Source organism: Pristiophorus japonicus, chromosome 4 (genome assembly GCF_044704955.1).
Source record: "Pristiophorus japonicus isolate sPriJap1 chromosome 4, sPriJap1.hap1, whole genome shotgun sequence".
In the NCBI taxonomy this organism is placed as follows: Eukaryota; Metazoa; Chordata; class Chondrichthyes; family Pristiophoridae; genus Pristiophorus; species Pristiophorus japonicus.
Window position 1 is genome coordinate 123193712 of NC_091980.1, and position 16566 is coordinate 123210277.

At 45.9% G+C, this 16566-nt stretch overlaps 1 long non-coding RNA gene across 2 annotated transcripts in view; it reads right to left on the minus strand.

The window, feature by feature from the left end:
• Window positions 1–229: 229 nt before the first annotated feature.
• LOC139263054 (uncharacterized) overlaps window positions 230–16566 on the minus strand; it is a 78960-nt gene continuing 62623 nt past the window's right edge. For both annotated transcript variants that reach the window (XR_011593032.1, XR_011593031.1), the window contains one exon: window positions 230–1527. This is a non-coding gene — a long non-coding RNA (uncharacterized lncRNA). The remainder of the gene's footprint in view (window positions 1528–16566) is intronic.

The following is a 16566-nucleotide window of genomic DNA, read 5'->3' on the forward strand; positions in this document are numbered from 1 at the left end:
CCTTGGTCACTGGAATCTCTCGAACACAGGTGACATCATCTTCAGTCTGTTCGTTGCTCTCCCAGCATTCTGTGTGTGAAGGTATTTTTCCTCTGGTGAGGGAATCCAGACCAAGCGGGCAGAATCTCAAGATTAGAGCCAGACCATTTAGGATTGAAATCAGGAAGCACTTCTTCACACAAAGTGTAGTCAAAATCTGGAACTCCCTTCACCCCCTCCCCACCCCCTCACCCCCCAGATGGCTGTGGATTCTGACTAAATTGAAGCTTTCAAGACTGAGATTGATACGGGTATCTAGGGAAATGGATCAGAGGCAGGTAAAAGGAATTGAAGTATGGGTCGGCCGTGATCTAATTGAATGACGGGGCAGACTCTAGTGGCTGAATGCCAATTCCTGTTACTATGTAGGTTAGTGTACAAATAAGCTACAAAAAAGCATTGGGGTTACTGACAGAGATTTCTCTGTGTCTACACACTGACCTTTAAGTGAGAAGCCAGATACATGACTAGTCAACAATGTAAGCAGCAAAGTAAAAGATCCCTGAGGAACATGCTGCTTCAGCATAAACACCTGATGGAAAATAAAGACTTTTTCTTTACAAGAAAAATGTAAGTACATTGAAAATTGGGGAAATCTGAGCCTCATAAAGATATGATGCATTGTCAACTTAAATTACTCTCAGCCAGAGGCTTTCTTACAATTCTAATTGTTACAGAAAAGAATTGGAACAATAACTGTATTGGCAGAAATCATATGATGCATTGCTATTTTGCCAAGAAATGTGAGACTGTTTGATAACATACTGCAGCTGTACTAGCCTGAATTCTGCCTGTCTTGCCTGCTACTTACTGCAGGGGGCAGAGCCTTCATGAACGGGTTTAGGAAACATTTCATGGATTTTTGTGGTGATATTTTGAAGTGAATCTACATGTCATTTGAATGTGACATCTGTGCAATGGAAATTATAGCCCATTTCCCTCTGAAAGCAAAATATTTGCCAAGCACTTTCATGAAGCCAAGGCCCTTGTAAACACAAATGTTGGGTAGGCAAGTGGGCTGTGTAAGTTTGTAGTTACTATATAAATTACTTTGTTTATGACATGGTGCAGTATTAAAAGCATACTGTATATATATATATATATATATAATTCCATTATCTCTTCTTTCTGATCAGGTATTTTATTGTCAACACAAATGTTTTTTTTTAATCAATGTAACAGATTTATTAAATGTTCATTTGAGATTGTTTTTCCATAAGTCGCTAACTTTTGATGGCACCTTCTGTGAATCACTAACGCTTTTGATGTTCCAGGTCTTGGTTCAATACTTTATCTTCTTCATCTTCTGATTGCTGCTTGCTCCTTTGTGACGACTTTTGAGTGAAGATTTTCGTTCCGTTGCCTTGATTAGTCAGGTGAGACCTTGAAGAGAGCGTCGGACTAAATCATAGGCTACAATAAGAAACGGTGGCAAGACCAGAAAGTCTCAGTTATCATTTTGTTGTGCAATATTCCCTAATCTCTTGTCTGCAGAAAGAAAAAAAGGATTGCATTGATATAGTTCCTTTCACAACCACATGACATCTCAAAGCGCTTTACAGCCAATGATGTACTTTTGGAGTTTAGTCACTTTTGTAATGTGGGAAATTGCAGCAACAGGGGTATCATTGCAACATGAAATGAAGTCTATCACCCTTCTGTTAATTCTTTCTTGTCTCAACATTATTTAATGCGATAAAAAGACAGTGGCAATGTGTTCCCTTCATCTGGGGAACCGCATGCCGGTGACGCTCTCTGTCAAGAGGCACATGTGACCATCCATTTGGGTGAGATGCCACAGGTCTCCAGCAGAGGTACTGCTTTCAGGGGAAGAAGCAACATCAGAGTGTGTAGCTCCTTTAAACAAGATGTCAGTATTCAATGGCTTCTGGAAAATTCCAAAACTAAGCACATTAAAGAAAATCTAAAATCAATACATTAATACTTTTAAACAAGGGATATTTACTACAACAACGGCTTGCATTTATATAGCACCTTTAGCTTAGTAAAACGTCCCAACGCACTTCACAGGAGCACTACCAAAACAAAATTTGACACCGGGCCACATAAGATATTGGGACAGGTGACCAGAAGCATAGTCAAAGAGGTAGGTTTTAAGGAGCATCTTAAAGGAGGAAAGAGGCGTTAAAGTTTAGGGAGGTCATTCCAGAGCTTGGGCTCTCATAGGCAGTCCCTCGAACGAGGATGACTTGCTTCCACATGAGTTCACAGATGTTTCAATGAAGGACCCGATGTTCCAGCCCTGAACTCCAATTGAGGGGGTGGAAGATGCCTGTGCGTGGATTTTTTTAACGTGTGGTGACTGTTGCACACCTGCCATCACACGGGCTTGACAGAGCTAGGCTTTTATTCAGTGGCAAGGGTTAACCTGGATGACTGGAGACTGCTCTGCTGCACGGACCTAGTGCGCACACATATTGCAGTGTGGGCTGGCCCGTGCTGCCCCTGGGTCCTCGGCTCTTCTGGGCCCCGTACCCTCATTCGCTGCACCTCGGCCACAATCACTTGCCACTCCTCCGCCACAAGCATTCGCCTACTTCCGCCACGATCCCTCACTACTCCTCCGCCACAAAGACACTCGCCACACCTCTGCCACGACCTCGCACCGCACCTCCACACCAAACATTCGCTGAACCTCTGTCACGATCACCCAGCAAATCTCAGCCACGAGCAAGTTATTATTTAAATAGAGAAATATTGCAAAGTGCTGCAGTACAGCGGGACCTGGGGATACTTGTGGAAGTCTTGCTACAGTTATAGAGTATTAGTGAGGTCTCATCTGGAAAACTGTGTGCAGTTTTGGTTTCCATATTTACAAAAGGATATACTTGCTTTGGAGGCAGTTCAGAGAAGGTTCACTAGGTTGATTCCGGAGATGAGGGAGTTGACTTATGAGGAAAGGTTGGGCCTCTACTCATTGATTTTCAGAAGAATGAGAGGTGATCTTATCGAAACGTATATGATTATGAGGGGGCTTGACAAGGTGGATGCAGAGAGGATGTTTCCACTGATGGGGGTGACTTGAACTAGAGGGCATGATCTTAGAATAAGGGGCTGTCCATTTAAAACAGAGATGAGGAGAAATTTATTTTCTCAGAGGGTTGTAAATCTGTGGAATTTGCTGCCTCAGAGAGCTGTGGAAGCTGGGACATTGGGGATAAGAGGTTAAGGGGAGCGGGCGGCCATGATCTTAATGAATGGTGGTGCAGGCTCGAGGGGCCGTATGGCCTACTCCTGTTCCTATTTCTTATCTTCTTATGTTCTTAAAGTCTCCCCATGTGTTTCAAAAGTCCTCTTCAAACCTCCATCAGCAAGTAACTATACACCTTTTGGAAAGCAGTGACAGGATCGGTCCATTGGAAAGCAGTTACAGGATCGGTCCAAGTCAACATGGATTTATGAAGGGGAAATCATGCTTAACAAATCTTCTGGAATTTTTTGAAGATGTAACTAGTAGAGTGGACAAGGGAGAACCAGTGGATGTGGTGTATTCTGACTTTCAAAAGGCTTTTGACAAGGTCCCACACAAGAGATTGGTGTGCAAAATTAAAGCACATGGTTTTGGGGGTAATGTACTGACGCGGATAGAGAACTGGTTGGCAGACAGGAAACAGAGAGTCAGGATAAATGGATCCTTTTCAGAATGGCAGGCAGTGACTAGTGGGGTGCCGCAGGGCTCAGTGCTGGGACCCCATCTCTTTACAATATACATTAATGATTTAGATGAAGGAATTGAGTGCAATATCTCCAAGTTTGCAGATGACACTAAACTGGGTGGCGGTGTGAGCTGTGAGGAGGACGCTAAGAGGCTGCAGGGTGACTTGGACCGGTTAGGTAAGTGGGCAAATGCATGGCAAATGCAGTATAATGTGGATAAATGTGAGATTATCCACTTTAGGAGCAAAAACACGAAGGCAGAATATTATCTGAATGGCGGCAGATTAGGAAAAGGGGAGGTGCAATGAGATCTGGGTGTCATGGTACATCAGTCATTGAAAGTTGGCATGCAGGTACAGCAGGCGGTGAAGAAGGCAAATGGTATGTTGCCCTTCATAGCTAGGGGTTTTGAGTATAGGAGCAGGGAGGTCTTTCTGCAGTTGTACAGGGCCTTGGTGAGGCCTCACCTGGAATATTGTGTTCAGTTTTGGTCTCCTAATCTGAGGAAGGACGTTCTTGTTATTGAGGGAGTGCAGCGAAGGTTCACCAGACTGATTCCCGGGATGGATGGACTGACATATGAGGAGAGACTGTATCGACTGGGCCTTTATTCACTGGAGTTTCGAAGGATGAGAGGGGATCTCATAGAAACATATAAAATTCTGACGGGACTGGACAGGTTAAATACAGGAAGAATGTTTTCGATGTTGGGGAAGTCCAGAACCAGGGGACACAGTCTAAGGATAAGGGGTAAGCCATTTAGGACTGAGATGAGGAGAAACTTCTTCACTCAGAGAGTTGTTAACCTGTGGAATTCCCTACCATAGAGAGTTGTTGATGCCAGTTCATTGGATATATTCAAGAGGGAGTTAGATGTGGCCCTTACGGCTAAAGGGATCAAGGGGTATGGAGAGAAAGCAGGAAAGGGGTACTGAGGTGAATGATCAGCCATGAACCAATTGAATGGTGGTGCAGGCTCGAAGGGTCGAATGGCCTACTCCTGTACCTATTTTCTATGTTTCTATATTTCTATGAAAGAATCGTGGATGCTTCCTGGGTATTTGGCATCCACTGCCATGATCCAATACATATCGTCGCAGACGAGCTGCACATTTAGGGAATGGAACCCTTTCCTGTTGCGATAAACCTCAGAATTGTCCAAAGATGCTCTCAAGGCAATGTGGGTACAGTCGATCACCACCTGTACCTTGGGGAAGCCAGCAATTCTGGAGAACCGCACAGCTCTGTCTCGCATTGCTTGCGTGGTCATATGGAAATTGATGAACTGGTCCCTTTTGGCATACAGTGCAGCCGTCACCTGTCAAATGAAGCAATGTGCCCAAGTTTCGAGCCGCGCCTAGAACGGCGCAGTTCCGACCTGGACGCCCGTTTTTCGCGGCACAAAGTGCGCCTAAAAAAACCCTCCAGATTCTCCATCTCCCTGCAGGTCCTCTGGCCCTCGGCGCAGCGCAGCAGGAGCTGTAGGGGGCGGAGCGAGGTCCCTGCGCCGAAAACAGTGCCGAGACCTCTGCACATGCGCGCTACAGTGGCCGCACAAGTGCAGTAGCTCCAGGCCCCGAAACTGTGTGAGAGGGGCCCGAAGCACGCAACCCCTAGCCCTGGCCGAATGGCTTCACTGGGGCTGCGTGAATAAGGCTCCTCCCACGGCCAGCTCCTGCTTCCTCCCAACCCCACTCGACTCCCGCTTCCCGCCTCCGGACCGGACCCAACACCGACCTGACTCCCGCTCCCCCCCCCCCCCGCCCCGCCACCCCCGACTGGACTCGACCCGACTCCCGCTCCCCCACCCCCACCGACTGGACCCGACCTGACTCCCGCTCCCCCCCCGACTGGACCCGACCCGACTCCCGCTACCCCCCCCTCCCGACTGGACCTGACCCGACTCCCACTCCCCCCCGCCCCGCCCCCGGATTGGATCCGACCTGACCTCCCTCCCCCCGACCTGACCTCCCTCTCCCTGACCTGACCTCCCGCTCCCTCCCTCCCCCCGAACCGAACCGACCTCCCTCCCACCAACCCCCCGACCCGACCCAACGCCACCTACCTGTAAATCTGGTGCTGGGGATGGGCCCTGCCCGAAATCTCGGGCCCGGCCCGTTCAGCCTCCCTCCCCCTTCTCCTTCCCCCCCCCCGAATCTCCTTCCCTCCCCCATCTCCTTCCCCCCATCTCCTTCCCCTCATCTCCTTCCCCCCCATCTCCTTCCCCCTCATCTCCTTCCCCCCCATCTCCTTCCCCCCATCTCCTTTATCCCCTTCTCCCCTCCTCCCTCCTTCCCCCCCTCCCCCTTCTCCCCCATCCCTCCCCCTTCTCCCCCATCCCTCCCCCTTCCCTCCCTCTGCTCCCCCCCCTCTCTCCCTCTACCCCTCTCCTCCCCCTCCCATCGCTGTCGGAAACACAGACACTGACAGACAGAGAATGAGAGACACACAGACAGACAGAGAGATAGAGACACTGACAGAGACACACTTGGGGGGGGGGGGCATCCCAGCACGCTGTTGGAGGGCTCCTGGTGCTGCAGTCGGTAAGTAGAAAATGTTTTATTTATTGATTTAAAAAAAAAAAATTATTTCTTATTCATTTTTTTTGATTGATTTATTGGTTGATTTATTGATGTATTTATCATTTATTATTGATGATGGCTCTTTATTTGTAAAATTGAAGTGTTTAATGTTTGTAAACTTCCCTTTAAACCCTCCCCCCACCATTCCCTACGCCTGATTTGTAACCTACACCTGATTTTCTAAAGTGTAGACAAGGTTTTTTCGAGCGTACAAAAATCTTCACTTACTCCATTCTAAGTTAGTTTGGAGTAAGTTTTCACTGACGAAACTTTGAAAACAGGCGTAAGTGGCCGGACACACCCCCTTTTGAAAAAAAAATTCTGTTCCAAAGGGAAACTGTTCTAACTGACTAGAACTGGAGCAAACTAAATGACAAGAAATCCGATTTCTAAGATACTCCTTTCTACACCAGTTGCTCCTAAAAATCAGGAGCAAATCATGTGGAAACTTGGGGCCAATATGTGGCATGTTGCAAGATGCAGCACATGTCCCCAGTTGCTGCTTGAAATGAGCCAGAAGCATAGAAGGCAAGTGCTGCAGTGACCTTCACTTCCAAAGGTAGGGCAGTCCTCCTGTCACGTCTTGGCTGTATGTCTGACCTGACTAGCTGGCAGATCTCGATGATGACCTCCTTTCTAAATCTCAGCCTGCGAATGCAGTCTGCCTCACTCATGTGTAGGTATGAGCGCCTGTCCCTGTAGATTCGATCAGGGTATGGCCTCCTCCCCATTAATGCCCGCGCGATCTGGTTTGTGCGACGTCAGTGTCGTCATATTATCCGTCGCCTCCATATGCCGTGCATGTAAACCAACCTTACTACACGAGGCATAGTAATATTATTATTCTTAACTTTGTTATTCTTGTTATTGTGAGACTTACTGAAGCACAGCACACACACACACCTTTGCTAGGTGACGCGCTAGCAGAATGGGCCACACCCTGGTCTGCGCGCATGGAGACGCAATGCACAGAGATTTATGGCACTTTAGTTATAACTTATGCCGAAATGCCTATGTTTGCTGGTGTGTTGTGCCATCTCCAATGTACAGTTTAGAGTGCATGCCGGCAGGATCGTTCCCTCGGCCGGACAGAAACACAGGAGCTCGGTGCTTGGATTTCACCCGCCTCCCCACCCTTGGGCTTCATTACAAGCTGAGCCCGGGGGATGGTGGAATCCAAGCGCTGAGCTCCTGTGCTTGTGTCTGGCCGAGGGAGCGATCCTTCAGCTGGCTGGCACTCCTCTGACCCATGCCTGGAGTCCCGTGAGCAGGGATTTTGTGGTGGGGTGGAATCGCAATTTTCCCATTCTCAAAAACATTCTGTGGGAAAAATGAACTTTCTGAGTTATTTTCTGAGTTCCCTCTGCAAAAACCATCATGAATTTGTGCTTTAAATTGTCTTCTTCCCTCGCTCCAAAAACTCAGAAATATACTCAGCGCCGATTTTGTTAAGTTAACGTAGGGTTTTTCTGATGGGTACTTAAGGCCACTGTGCCCTGTCCTGTTGGCAAAAATCAGTTAAAGGGCCAAAAATGGTGCAGAAATCAGTTTTTAACCAGACCCTGTGCCAAAAAATCTGGTGTACAAAAAATGGCGCTGACAGTCGCTACTGGCATACAAACTTTGAGGAAAATGATTGCTCAAAAAAGAATCAGCGGATGCCAAAAAACGGCGCCCAATGGTGGCGAAAATAGAGCCCTTTATTTATGTGAGTTCACTCGCACTGCTCTATATCTACTCGCACAATTGAGTAAGCCATGAGTCTAACTATAGTACTCCCTTGTGATCTGAACTAGATATTTCTAACTCCCCCTGCTTTATGTCCTACTCATAGTCTTTGTCTGGGCTTCACTGCTTCACTACTTTGTTTCATAATGCTGGCTGCTGGTATCTGTCTTTGTTTTATCCCTTGCTGCTCACAGCCTGAAAAGGAAGGTTTGGCAGACTTCCTGCAGAGTGCATCATCATCATCATCATAGGCAGTCCCTCGAACGAGGATGACTTGCTTCCACGAGAGTTCACAGATGTTTCAATGAAGGACCCGATGTTCCAGTCCTGAACTCCAGTTGAGGGGGTGGAAGATGCCTATGCGTGGATTTTTTTTTAACGTGTGATGACCGATATCAGCCACTACACGGGCTTGACAGAGCTAGGCCTTTATCCAGTGGCAAGGATTAACCAGAACGACTGGAGACCTGCTCTGCTGCATGGACCTAGTGCGCACACATATCGCAGTGTGGGAAGGTCCGTGCTGCCCCTGGGCCCTCGGCTCTTCTGGGCCCCATACCTTCATTCGACGCACCTCCACCATGATGTTCCAGGGCCCAGCGCTCCAGCTCTATTTATAGCCCTGACCTTCGGTGGTGTTCTCACACAGGTCGGAGTGACCCACGATATTCCAGGGCCCGGTGCTCCAGCTCTATTTATAGCCCTGACCTGTGGTGGTGTTCTCACACAGGTCAGAGCGGCCCATGATGTTCCAGGGCCCGGTGCTCCAGCTCTATTTATAGCCCTGACCTATGGTGGTATTCTCACACAGGTCGGAGCGGCCCATGATGTTCCAGGGCCCGGTGCTCCAGCTCTATTTATAGCCCTGACCTGTGGTGGTGTTCTCACACAGGTCGGGGCGGCCCATTAATGAACATGGTGCTCTCTACCAAGTTACTTTTACACTCCTTGAATGATGTATCGCATTCTTTTGACCACTTCCAATGGGCCTGTTTTCTCAATAGGTCATTCAGTGGATGTAATACTGTGGCCAAATTTGATAGGAACTTCCCATAATAGTTCAAAAGACCCCAAAATGATCGAAGTTCAGTGACATTCTTGGGAGTCGGTGCATTTCTGATTGCATCCAGTTTTTCCTTGCAGAGTGCACAGAATCAGTGACTGCCCAACACACTGGATCTGAGGTGCTTATCGATTACCAAGAAAATCTAATAAATTGTTTATTATTCACAGTTTGAGGAAAGTTAGCTCATTAGCATCTTAACTACCAATTATCTCACCCCTCCTTTTTATTGGATGATTGCATTATGCTATAACATTTAAAATAACTTGTTTTTTCCAAATCTCTTCTGTGGGAAAAATAGTCAAAAGATCTTAAAGCAGTACACTTCCAGCAATGAAGCAGGGTTTACTGGAAAACATGTCAGAAAGCTGGCCTCAAATGATTTACATACAGCCAACTGAACATCAAGTGAAAGGCAACACTGGTGGATGGAATGAGGGGATGGGGTTAAAAAGGAAAGAGAAAAGAAAAGCTTTCAGAAGACTTTTGAAATCAGCAAGAGAGGAGGGAAGACAGAGAGACAGTGACACACGAGCTGAAATGATGACCACCAGTGGTGGAGCGTAGAAGATAATCATAGAATCATAGAAGTTTACAGCATGGAAGGAGGCCATTTCGGCCCATTGTGTCCTCGTCGGCCAACAGGAGGCTATTCAGCCTAATCTCACTTTCCAGCTCTAGGTCCATAACCCTGCGGGTTACGGCACTTCAGGTGCACATCCAAGTACTTTTTAAATGTGGTGAGGGTTTCTGCCTCTACCACCCTTTCAGGCAGTGAGTCCCAGACCCCCACTGCCCTATGCGTGAAGAAATTTTCCCTCAGATCCCCTCAAAACCTTCTACCAATTACTTGAAATCTATGCCCCCTGGTTGGTGACCCCTCTGTTAAGGGAAATAGGCCCTTTCTATCCACTATATCTTGGCCCCTTATATTTTTATGCACCTCAATGAGGTCACCCCTCAGCCTCCTCTGTTCCAAGGAAAACAAACCCAGCCTATCCAATCTGTCCTCATAGCTAAGGTTCTCCACTCCCAGCAACATCCTCGTAAATCTCCTCTGTACCCTCTCCAGTGCAATCACGTCCTTTCTGTAAAGTGGTGACCAGAATTGCACGCAGTATTCCAGCTGTGGCCTAACCAGTGTTTTATACAGTTCAAGTATATTCCTTATATTCTATGCCACGGCTAATAAAGGCAAGCATTCCGTATGCCTTCTTAACCTTATCCACCTGTCCTGCCACCTTCAACGATCTGTGGACATCCACCCAGGTCCCTTTGTTCCTCTACACTTCTCTGTGTCCTACCATTTAATGTGTATTCCCTTTCTTTGTTAGTCCTCCCCAAATGCATTACCTCACACTTTATTAGATTAAATTCCATTCGCCACTGTTCTGCCCACCTGACCAGTTATAAGAACATAAGAACATAAGAAATAGGAACAGGAGTAGGCCATAAGGCCCTTCGAGCCTGCTCCCCCATTCAATAAGATCATGGCTGATCTGATCATGGATTCAGCTCCATTTCCCCGCCCGCTCCCTATAACCCCTTATCCCCTTATTGTTTAAGAAACTGTCTATTTCTGTCTTAAATTTATTCAATCTCCCGGCTTCCACAGCTCTTTGAGGCAACGAATTCCACAGATTTACAACCCTCTGAGAGAAGAAATTTCTCCTCATCTCTGTTTTAAATGAGTGGCCCCTTATTCTAAGATCATGCCCTCTAGTTCTAGTCTCCCCTATCAGTGGAAACATCCTCTCTGCATCCACCTTATCAAGCCCACTCATAATCTTATACATTTCGATAAGATCACCTCTCATTCTTCTGAGTTTCAATAAGTATAGGCTCAACCTACTCAACCTTTCCTCATAAGTCAACCCCCTCATCCCCAGAATCAACCTAGTGAACCTTCTCTGTATATCCTTTCGTAAATATGGAAATCAAAACTGCATGCAGCATTCCAGGCGTGGCCTCACCAATACCTTGTATAGCTGTAGCAAGACTTCCCTGCTTTTATACTCCATCCCCTCTGCAATAAAGGCCAAGATACCATTGGCCTTCCTGATCACTTGCTGTACCTGCGTACTGTCCTTTTGTGTTTCAAGTACCCCCAGGTCCCACTGTAATGCAGCACTTTGCAATCTTTCTCCATTTAAATAATAACTTGCTCTTTGATTTTTTTCTGCCAAAGTGCATGACCTCACACTTTCTAACATTATACTCCATCTGCCAAATTTTTGCCCACTCATTTATGTCTTTGTCCTTTTCTGTTGATTGATATCTTCCTGCAGTCCGTTGCTTTCTTCTTCATTATCAACCACGCAGCCTATTTTAGTGTCATCTGCAAACTTCTTAATCATACCCCTATATTCAAGTCTAGATCATTGATGTATACCACAAAAAGCCAGTGACCTAATACTGAGCTCTGTGGAACCCCACTGGAAACATTCTTCCAGTCACAAAAACACCCATCAACCATTACCCTTTTCTTCCTGCCTCTGAGCCAATTTTGGATCTAACTTGCCACTTTGCCCTGGATTCCATGGGCTTTTACTTTCATGACCAGTCTGCCATGTGGGACCTTATTAAAAGCTTTGATTAAATCTATTTACACACATCATATGCACTGCCCTCATTGACCCTCCTGGTTACCTCCTCGAACAAGGAGTAGATCACTGTTAGAGTGATGGCTATGAGTCGGGCATAGAGCTGAAAGAGACCACAGAATTGGAGACATCCAGGACATCCAGTATTTAAAGCTAAAGGCAAAGATTGAAATTGATAATGAAGGGCAAAAAGAGCTAGTAGAGCCTGGCAGCAATTATTGTGGTAGAAGTCAGGTGCTTTGAGTAGGCAAGGACATGGATGGTAGCATTTTTGAATGGGTTGTAATTTTTGGAGGATGGAAGCAAGGAAATTGGCTAGAATAATATTAAAGAAGTTGAGCTTCCAAGATAAAGTCATGGCTTAAGAATGTTGGCAACAATGGAGAAATAGTAGGGATGGAGAGGTGTGATATTTTGAAGGTAGAGTGATGTTGTCTTGATGACCACTTTCTTCACCACATCTATTCTAAGTTGTGGATCAAGCAACCAACCATGCTTTGAACTACTGGCATGATCTGAGGTTGCTGGAGTTAAGAAAATAAGTACATAGGAGCTGACAAGAACCACAAAGGATGGCTTTGGCTTTGGCTTTACCTACATTGATCTGATGAAAATTTTGATTTGATCAAGACTTGGTGTCAGAAAGGCAATTGAAGGAAAGTTGAGCAATAGCTTTGGAATCAAAAGACAGAGATAAAGCTGAATGGCATCAATGTACATATGGATTTGATCCTGTGATTCTGAATATTTTGTCACCAAGGACAAGCATATAGACCAGAAGAGGAAGGCACCAGGGTAAGAGTTTTAGGGTGTGACAGGAAAAGGGATATGAGCAGTTTCTCACCCCCCACCCCCCACCTTCCTAACCTGAGATGCTGAAGCAGAGAGACATGGTTCTCGAGAAAATATCCTGACTGGCAGCAGATAAAACCTTTTATTAAACAAATTGAACTGTAAGTAATTACAGCTTGTAGCAAAGAGGTTTGAAGGGCCTTGTTCAAAAAGGGAAGATAATTGAACAGCTTGTTTTTTACTAAATGGTTTCAAAAGAATGTTTCTCTACTACAGTACTTAGAATTGTATTTTGTGAAGCATGAATATTCAGTTGCATCTTACTGACCGAACCTCATCCATAGACAAAGCATAATGTGTATTATTTAATATGATTCATTTTGCTAACAGTAACGCCTTCAAGTACGGTGACATTTTTTTTATAATGATGCTACCAAAAGCAACATTCAATTCTTCTCCAAACTGTGATCTGTAGAGGATGTTGTCCTCCCATTGCTGGGGAGGAATGTGGGGTGGGATATGGAAATCCACATTTATCCACAAACTCTCGTTATTCAGTTTGCAAGGGGCTTCATCTGGTGGCCCTGATAAGACCTACCTAGATGATGGCACAGAGCCGCTAAAAAGCACCAATTATCCACGAAAAGGCTTCTTTCTGTCTTTGCTTATGTTTTCATAGGAAGGGTTCAATGTTTTCCAGTCTTACTAGGATTATTCTGCACTCTGAAAATGTAGCTAAACTAAAAAGTGTATTTGTGCATGGGGATGATTTTTAACTTTCTGTGGGGAATTTTTTTTTTTACAGTATCTCCAATTTTCCTTTTAATTTTATCCCTTTCTTTACCTATCTGGCTTGACACCATTGAGTTCCAAAAGGGCGATGACACAATCTACTGCGTGGGACCACCAGGGTCCTGCAGGATGGATAGGTAGCTCTCGCCTCTGGTTTTCCCTACACCCTGTGCCTTTGTCTGATGCATCCTTATTTGACACTGTTGCAAATGGGCTTGGTCCTACATCCAGCCCATTCAATAGCACCAAGTATTAGCAGCCCCCCATCCTGCCAGCAGCACATGACATCACATGGAAGAAAAGGGGAGAAAGCTTCATTTGATCAATTGATTCACAGCACAAAAATGTTACCAGAAAATTATACAAATACAATTTCTGTCCCGATCTGCCCTGCCAGCTGTATTGTGCCTTGTTGAACGGTCTGAGAATGATGTTTGTAATAACATGGACACAGTTAGTCTATGTCCTGCGTATTTTATTTGTATAGGATTAGCTTATAGCAGCAGATCTCCTGTGGCATTGTTATTGGTGACTGTAAAGTATTTGTTTCATGGGTTCTTTTCTTAAGAATTGCTATTAAGAACTAATTGGTATATTAGCAAAAGGTTTAACAATCATAGTCAACCGCGAGGGTCTATGGAGCGTCCTCCTCCGTTTCGGATGCCCCCAAAAGTTCATCAACATCCTCTACCTGCTCCACAACGACATGCAGGCCGTGATCCTTACCAACGGATCCATTACAGACCCAATTCACGTCCAGACCGGGGTCAAACAGGGCTGCGTCATCGCCCCAACCCAATCCAGTGTGCCTGTGCAGCCTTTGGCCAACCGGAGGAAAAGAATGTTCGAAGACCAGGCCTTCAAATTTATCACCAAGCTCATGGTTTACAGGGCTGTAGTAATACGCGACCTCCTGTATGGCTCAGAGACATGGACCATGTACAGTAGACACCTCAAGACACTGGAGAAATACCACAAAGGATGTCTCCGCAAGATCCTGCAAATCCCCTGGAAGGACAGAAGCACCAACGTTAGCGTCCTCGACCAGGCCAACATCCCAAGCATTGAAGCACTGACCACACTTGATCAGCTCCGTTGGGCAGGCCACATTGTCCGCATGCCCGACACGAGACTCCCAAAGCAAGCACTCTACTCGGAACTCCTTCACGGCAAATGAGCCAAAGGTGGGCAGAGAAAACATTACAAGGACACCCTCAAAGCCTCCCTGATAAAGTGCAACATCCCCACTGACACCTGGGAGTCCCTGGCCAAAGACCGCCCTAAGTGGAGGAAGTGCATCTGGGAGGGTGCTGAGCACCTCGCGTCTCATCGCCGAGAGCATGCAGAAATCAAGCGCAGGCAGCGGAAAGAGCATGCGGCAAACCAGTCCCACCCTCCCTTACCCTCAACGACTATCTGTCCCACCTGTGACAGGGACTGTAGCTCTCGTATTGGACTGTTCAGCCACCTAAGGACTCATTTTAAGAGTGGAAGCAAGTCTTCCTCGATTCTGAGGCATTGCCTATGATGATGACACATTACCAGTTCATCCACCAGGCTCACAACTACCTGCCTCATCGTGGCTCCCCCGAACCCAACTGGCTGGGGTTTTATTGAGTCTTGTGAACATCATGTGACTGGCTAAGCCACTCCCAACTCAACAGCTCTACAAACCAGGTGTATACATTACAGTTGGTTAGGGGATATAACGGACAGGTCCGGCTTGATGTCGATTTGTCTCAATCCACCCTGGTGGATATTCTGGGTTCTCATTGATTTATAATAATTATGTCTGTCTCTTAACAGTACTTCTGGTTCCATTGGATCACCCACCTTGGAAGCGGAAGGTAAATCACTGTGGCATTTGCCATGGCACATTATGGCTGGCAGTGCAGGTCAGGACAGAAATTGTCTTTGTATAATTTGTTTTTTGTAAAATTTTTGAACTGTGATCAATTGACATTTAATTTGAATACATCCACCCTCATTTCTCATGCTCACCCACCCAGGAACTATTCATGCCATTTCCTATCCCTCAATTGTCATTCTATCTCTTAATTTTCCTATTAACCTCTTGCTTCGCTTACCCCATTGAAGTATTCACCCCTTTTCTTCCTTACTGCAGCCTTCTATTCCCCCTCAGCCCACTTGCCTCCCTTTAATCCCCCCAAGGATAGGCAGCCAGAGGCTGCTTACTCTCTGCCTCTTATCACGTCCACCCTCTCCTTGTCACAATCGACTTCCCTTCACTCCTCTCCTCTGTGTTCTATCACCCATAGCCCTTTAACCCTCCCCACCCCTCTGCATTCTGCCCTATTCCTCTCTTCACTCCTTCTCCACCCATCCCCTCACACAAGCTTCAAAGAAAAGTTAGTTTGAATACTAAACTCAGAAACTGGTCATTTGTTTTTAAACATTTATAAATCCTAGCAGCATCAGAGCTTTCAAAACAAATTGTCGGTTTCTCGGCGAAGACAACAAATGGTAACCATGAGCAGCAAGTAGTGAGCTGAGGATAGGTGAGGGAGAGAAGGTGAACTGGACTGGGACTGGGGCCATGCAGGCAAGGCAGCGAGGGCAGGCAAGGGAGCGAGGGCAGGCAAGGGAGTGAGGGCATGTAGGTGGCAATAAACCAGAACAAGATCAGGACTGACCTTGGGCCTGGCTGAGGAAATGGCGAGAGACTCGAAAGGAGACTTGTGATCACCACGGCAACAGACAAAGGCTCAAATGGGAGAGACTCCCAAAGGAGCAGCTGAAGGAGACGAAAATCAGCCAGCAAGGAGAGAAGCTTAATGTTTGTAGCAGGTGAATACATTTAATAATCAATTGAATTAAATTTAATTGAAATAAAACTTGCCTGGTAATTGTGGAAAATACAAAAGCAAAATATTGCAAATGCTGGAAATCTGAATTGGAAAATACTATCTCCACTGCCTATTGCAAGCCTTCATTTCAATAATTGACACCTGATGCCTGAGCACTTTCTCAGTACGTGTCCTTGCATTATTCCCACCCACTTTCATGTGCTACATTATCCTAAATTGGTGATTCATATTGCGATCAGCAAAAAGTATCGTTTAGAGAAGCATAAAAATACACATATGTTGGATCTCCCTCACCAATATTGTAATATCAACTCTTCTAAATCTGATATTTTGCTAATACAAGATCATGAAGGAAACGTTAAATTAATGAATTAACAAAATTAATTTTGTTTGATCTGCCTGAGAAATAGCAAGTAACTTTGCTGCAGTGTTGAGACCATTAGCAAGATTGGAGATTGGCT